At 57.0% G+C, this 6,508-nt stretch overlaps 1 protein-coding gene across 3 annotated transcripts in view; it reads right to left on the reverse strand.

The window, feature by feature from the left end:
• The window catches only part of CSNK1G2 (casein kinase 1 gamma 2), a 45,192-nt gene extending 38,999 nt beyond the window's left edge, over positions 1-6,193 (reverse strand). Inside the window, exons 1-2 of one of the 3 annotated variants that reach the window (XM_054050006.1) lie at positions 5,991-6,184; positions 886-1,060 (exon numbers count right to left, since the gene is read on the reverse strand). The gene's annotated coding sequence lies outside the window, so the exon portion shown is untranslated. Of the gene's footprint in view, positions 1-885; positions 1,061-5,990 lie in introns of all 3 variants that reach the window. The other 2 variants (XM_054050007.1, XM_054050005.1) reach the window with 2 other exon arrangements.
• Positions 6,194-6,508: the final 315 nt, after the last annotated feature.

Consider the following 6,508-nt stretch of genomic DNA (forward strand, 5'->3'; position numbering starts at 1 on the left):
GACTTTCCAGCCTCCAGACCGGGAAGGGGCCCAAATCCCTGGGGAGGTGGCCAGGCACCCATACATCCCTCCCAGCACTGCTTCTCCTGCACAGGGCAGAAAACCTCTTCCAAAGTAGAGCTGTACAAAATCCAAGTCCAAGGCCAAGCATAACCTCTGTTTATTAACTTAAGAACATCCTCTCAGGCTGACAAAGCCTCTGCATCACCCGCCAACTGTCTAATTCACCATGTGGAAAGCAAAAGCCAGGCCTCTCTCATTAAAAACCATTATATAACATTAAACAAAGGGCTACAGGACACTCTTTGGTTGGTGGACATGCAAAAATTAATGATTAAAACAATTAACGCTTCTTTGCTTCAGCCTCAGCGTCTCAAACTCCCTGGGAGCCCAACGTGCACCCTATTGTCAAGACCTGGCTGCAGCAGTGTCTTGGCTCTTCCCATCTATCGCTCTCGTGTTCAACTCACTGCCACAGACACTGAACAAAACACAGCACTTCCCAGTGCAGTTTCAAATCACCATCCTCACCAAATGGCTGTGGGGTTGTATCCTGCTGCGCAGCACTGGAGAGGAAGAGATCAGCCTATGGCACAGGGAACCCTCCCAAGGCTCATCTCCTCCAGCCACCATAGAATCACAGAAACATTAAGTTTGGAAAAGACCTGTAAGCTCATCCAGTCCAACTGTCAGCCCAACATTATCATCTGTACTAATCCACGTCCTAAAGTGCTACAGACACACTTTTGAACCCTTCCAGGGATAGAGACTCACCACTGCCCTGGGCAGCGTCTGTCTTTCAGTAAAGAAATTTTTCCTAATATCCAATCTAAATCTCCCCTGGTGCAGCTTGAGGCCATTTCCTCTCCTCCTATTACTTCTTACCTGGGAGAAGAGACCGTCACCAACCTTCCACCAGAATACAGACTGCATGGGCACTGGGGAATCTTCCTGGACACATGGTGAAGTTCTCTGTCATCTTTTTGGAACCAAAGAAGCCAAGTTTTTCAAGATCCAGTCGAATTCCTCTCCTCAAGGAGCAAACTCTCCTTATAGTAGGCTGTGAAAGAAATCACGGACATCTCGCTCCATGCAGCTGTTTAAAAAGCCCTGCAAAGACCTACCTACCAGTTCTAGCTTCCCTGAAGCACAGTCTCCTAAATCACAGTGTGGGATCACCTCAGCCTTTACCAAGCGCACCAATCTGCTGCAACGTCACCATCGCAGTGAGCGGAAGACAGATAGACGTTTTGTGGTTTCATAGGCGCTGTGCTTGCACCCAACGCGTCCTGAACCACTTCTCCCTCCCTGTCACAACAGAAAGATCACAACTCTAGCACTGCGGCTCAGACAAGACTTGGAAGGGCAGATCCGTGTTTCACCCCGGCTGCCAAGCATCCATCCGGCAGCTGCCAGTGTAGGAAAGACACGGCAGCAGGGATCCTGGAACATCTCAGCTCCAGGCATGCTCCGCACTAAGCTTTTTTTAAGCCAGTTATTAGGAATAATGCACCAACATAACACGCAAGGGTGGGGGGGGCTGTGCAACAGGAAGGGCTGCAGGGCTGCAGCCTGCGCAGAGATTTAAAGGAATTCCCCAGGAGATGGAGGGCAGCTTGTGTGAATCTGGGAGCCAGATGGAGAGCCAAACACTCTCCGTTCAGCTGCCCCCACAGAAAGTCACCTTTACACTTTCCTCACCGCTGACTTACAGAATCATAGAATGGTTTGGGCTGGAAGGAACCTTAAAGCCCATTCAGTTCCAATCTCCCTGCCATAGGCAGGGACACCTCCTGCTAGATCAGATTGCTGAAGCCCCATCCAACCTGGCTTTCAACACCTCCAGGGATGGGGCAGCCACCACTGCTCTGGGCAACCTGGGCCAGGGCGTCCCCACCCTCACACAAAAACATTTCTTCCGAAGATCTCATCTCAATCTCCCCTCTTTCAGCTGAAAACTATTTCCCCTCATGCTTTCCCTGCACTCCCTGATCAAGAGCCCCTTCCCAGCTTTCCTGGAGCCCCTTTCAGTACTAGAGACTGCTCTAAGGTCTCCCCGGAGCCTTCTCTTCTCCAGCCTGAACAAAAACTCTCTCAGAGTCCTGTTTCTTCTCTACAACGATGAACTTTGCGGAGACACGGACCACCAGCAGGAGGTATAAACATCCATCCTAATAAAAACTAATTATAAGCACACAGCTTTTCTAATGGGAAGATAACTTGTTCTCCGGCAGAATCTCAGAGCTACCAAGAGCTGCTCCCACTTCTTCCCCTCCTGGCTCGCAGATACAGCAGGACTGGAGCAGTCCTCAACTTGTGCCACGTCTGGGCCTGAAGAAGGAAGCTGTTTCACAGCTTCTCACTGCGTGCAGGACAATCCAAATTTGCCCAGTCAAAGCTCAATTACAGGGCTGTGGGCAGAGCTGTTCCCACAAGCTCGGAGCAGAAAGACATTGTGAGCATACAAAGACAGCTCCTGCGCTGGCACCCGAATCTCTCCCCCGTCAAAAGCACTTCGCGGGCAGAAGGTTTGGCTCCTGAAAAAGCTGGAAGTCCCAGAAGCAACACAACGGAAAACAGGCCACGCTGGACCCAGACCCAACGTCAACCAGCCCTACTGAGGAAAGGTGAGCAGCTCCTCTCTCCCACACATCCCCAGGAAAGAGCCAAATCAGAGCAGGCATTGCTGCTCACCGGAGGTTTCCACTCCATCTCCGACAAAGCCCTCAGTGCCCATAGCGCTGCAGTTCCTCTCTCTGAAAGGCAGACACAAACAGCTTCCTACCCAGACTGGCTCATGCGAAGACCGGTCCTTTTAGCAGCCTGCAATGCCGCCAGACCGGAGCCTTGGCACACACCTGGATAGACTAGCCAAAGCAACAGATCACTGTTCCGGCCTAGCTAATCCGAGCTCCTCTTAGCTAGGAAAACCACGGCAGGGAGTGAGGAGAGAAGGCTACAGAGCACAATCAGGCCCGAGTCCAGTAAACATGTTTATTGGCAGTTGCTCTCGGACATCGTCTCTTCCAGCCCAGTGGGGCTGGAGGGGGTGGGAGGGAAAAATACTGATTGTCCACGAGCACAGCCCTCATGTCATTCCCATTGATCCGCTGAGTCACTCCCGTATTAACAGTTTTGACAACACTCAGGCTGCACAGGAGCTCAGAAATGGAATACAAAACAAGAGGCGATGCGAAGCCTCTCTACGCACTGACACTCGCAGGGCAGAATCCAGAAACCTGCTGAACTGCGAGTGCCAACTTCCTTCTCTCTGCTCGCTCTTCTCAAGAGCTGCAACAAGAAAACCAGACACAGACCGCACTGCGAGGGTAGGAACACAGAGCTCCATTCAGTGCGCCCAGAGAAAGTGCCCGGAAAAAACAGTCTCCCCTGCAAACCACCACCAACTGCACCCCAGTCGTTTATGTAAGGGCAGACTGGAGCGGCAGATGTTTTTGCACAGGAACTACTGATTAATAAGGTCTTTAAGCTAACGAGGAGATCAAACCCTGAGGCAGTGGCAGGGGAGGGCAGCATCTCTGCGCAGTCCCCAGAAGGGGGAACCCAGGCACTCCCCACCACAGATCCAAGCAAAGCTGCCACTGCCAGGGCTCAGAGCATCCTCGTCTGCTCTGCAAGGCTCCAACCCACCCAGAGGCCTCCAAAGTGCCAAAATCATCACCAAACAATGCTCTGAATTCGAACAGAACCAACAAATCTTTGGCAAGTTCCTCCCAGCAGCCAAGCCTGCCCCGCCACAGGGAAGGCCTCTCCACAGGATCCCCATGGAGGCCTCCTGCCCTAATTTACAGCACTTCTTTTTCAGATGCACTGGCAAACACCAAACGTTTTCTCCACTCTTACATAAGGCCCCACTTTTAACCCCTTGCACCGCAGTGGGGCGATGGGGGCCTCAGCAGGCTGACAGGACAGTCCATTTGGCAGATGGATTCACACCCTCCTCAGAATTCACCTCCAGATATCCAACCAGTTGTTGTACAAAAGGAAAAACGATGGATTAGTTAATGAGGCAACTTCCCAAATCACCAGCGCAAACCATTCGTATGCCCGTGATCATTTGATGTGGGTCCTCATTACCTCCAAAAGGGACCCATTTCATGGCAACCTGAAAGAGGTTTTAACAGACTTTGGGGTTTAACTTCAGAAATGTTCCTGCCACAGCAGGCCCCCACTCTGCCCGGACCACAACTGCTCCTCAAAAGACACGGCACCTTCCCTACAACAAGAACAGCCCCACAGCTTCACATTATCTGCCCCAATAGGTCCAAGAACCTCCCTCGATTTCCTCTGTCGGCCACTGGACAGGAGCCCTGGGCCTCCAGCAGTGGCCCAGCTGGGCCATTGCAAAGCTCTCGTCTTGGCTGCCTTACGAACAGCTCAAGTTCAACCGCTCAAGTCGGCTCCTGTCTGCCTGTCTGGCGGGGGGCAGAAAGAGGGGGTATTTCTCCTGTTTCTCATCCTCACCAGCCTTGCTAAAGGGAAAAAAGAATCTGTTTTAAATACCCAATTCAGCACAGCCCCCTACCCCAAACACTTCCCAGCCTCTCTAGAGAAAAGGAGGCTGCATACAAAGGAGCCAACATCCTGCACGGTCCTGGCTCAAGTGGGCAGGGCGCAGGCTGTGGGGGCACCGTCCATCCCCAGCCCTGTCACCCACCCAGCCTCTTAGGGGCCTGCAATAGCAGGGGGACCTGCACCCCTTCTCCAGGACAATAAAACAGGAAGAAACAGGAGGAAATGGGGTGAGGCAGCCCTGGGCCCTCAGTCCCAGGCACAACGCAAGCCCTACAGCCCCCTCAGGGCCACTCTGTGCCACCCCACGCACCCTCATCCCAAGCTCTACGCCTCCCCCAGCCCCCCAGGTCCTGCCTGCTCCCCCCAGGCCCGCAGTCCCACTGGTTCCCAACCTCCAAGGGCTGCTTTGCTGCCCCCACCCCCAGCCTGAAACCCTCTCCAGCCCCTCAGCTCCACAGCCCCCAGCCCCACCCTACCACCCCCTCAGGCCTCCCACAGCTCCTCAGCCCCCTGGGACTGCTCTGCCCCCCTCTCACTACCACCCCAGCCCAGGCCCTGCTCACCCTTTAACCGCCCACCCCATCCCTACGGCCCCCTCAGGCCTCTAGGGCTGCTCTTCTGTCCCCCACTGCCCCCAACACAGGCCTAGACCCCATTCAGGCTTCCAGGCCCCCCAAACCCAGGCCCTTCCGACTCCCGAGGCTCCCAGGGTCTGCCCCAACTAAATCCGCAGCCTTTGCTCTGTTTGCTCCCCCCGGCCCGAGCCCTTAGCACAGGCCTGGACCCCTCCCCAGTCCCTCAGCTCCACCTCCCGCCAGCACAGGCCCTGCCCATCCTTTAATATCCCCATCCCTATGGCCCCCTTAGGACCGATCTGCTGTTCCTCCCCTCAGGCCTAGGCCCCCCAGTCCCCCCATCTCCACATCCTGCTCCCCCTCGACCCCCCCAGCCCCTTGAAGCCGCTCAGCCCCCCCCTCCCTCCTGCAACCACCACCCCCAGCCCAGGCCTGGACTCCTTCCCAGCCTTTCAGTTCCCCTCCCCAGACTTACGGCCCCCTCAGCCTCCCTCTGACCCCCTCTTCCCAGGCCTGGACCCTTCCTCAGCCCCTCAATTCCCCCTCCCCTAGTCATACGGCCCCCTCAGACCCCTCCCAGCCCCTCTACCCTCCCCCATCCCAAGCTTAGACCCCTTTCCAGCCCCTCATTCCTCCCCCCATAGACTCACGGACTCCTCAGAGCTCCCCCCCCATCCCAGGCCTAGACCCCTCCCCAGACCCTCAGTTTCCCCTCCTCAGGCCCCCCCAACCCCTCAGTTCTCCCCCCTCAGCCCTAGGCCCCTCTCAGAGCCGCTCTGCCCCCCTCCTCACAGGCCTGGACCCCTCCCCAGCCCCTCCGCTCCCCTCCCCCTCCCTCCCAGCCCCTCAAGGCCGCTCTGCTCCCACCCGCAGCGTTACCTGGGCGGGCGCTCAGCGCCGGGCCGCGCAGCCGCTGCCCCGCGGCCGCCTGCCCATGGCGGCCCCCGGCCCGGCTCCCCTCGCGCCGCCTCCCCTCACCACTCCGGCCGGCCCGGCCACCAGCGCTACGCCACCGACGTAAGCTCGCGGCTTTCCTACGAGGGCCACACCACGCCGCCGGCGCAAGTGCGCTTCGTGAATACTGACTGCGGAGCCGAGGGGCCCGGCGGGGCCGTGCGCAAGCGCAGCGGGCGTGGAAGGGGGGGAGGGGGCGGTGCTACGACGTTTGCGTAACGCGCGTTCGAGAATAGCAGGCGTGAGGGGGAAGCGGCGCGACCGCGGTTTTGCGGCAGCGCGGGGCGCTTTACGGCAGCGCCGTGATTGGCGGTCAGCATGCTGTTGACTCCGTGCTCCCCAGAGCTGGGCCCGAATCTCCTGTGGGGACCGGGGCTCGCGTGGCTCTCGGGCCCTGCACGGTGCCAACAGCTTCTTCACGGCCCTTGCAGCCCCTGCACGGT

The sequence above is a fragment of the Cuculus canorus genome, chromosome 27 (assembly GCF_017976375.1).
Source record: "Cuculus canorus isolate bCucCan1 chromosome 27, bCucCan1.pri, whole genome shotgun sequence".
Classification (NCBI taxonomy): Eukaryota; Metazoa; Chordata; class Aves; order Cuculiformes; family Cuculidae; genus Cuculus; species Cuculus canorus.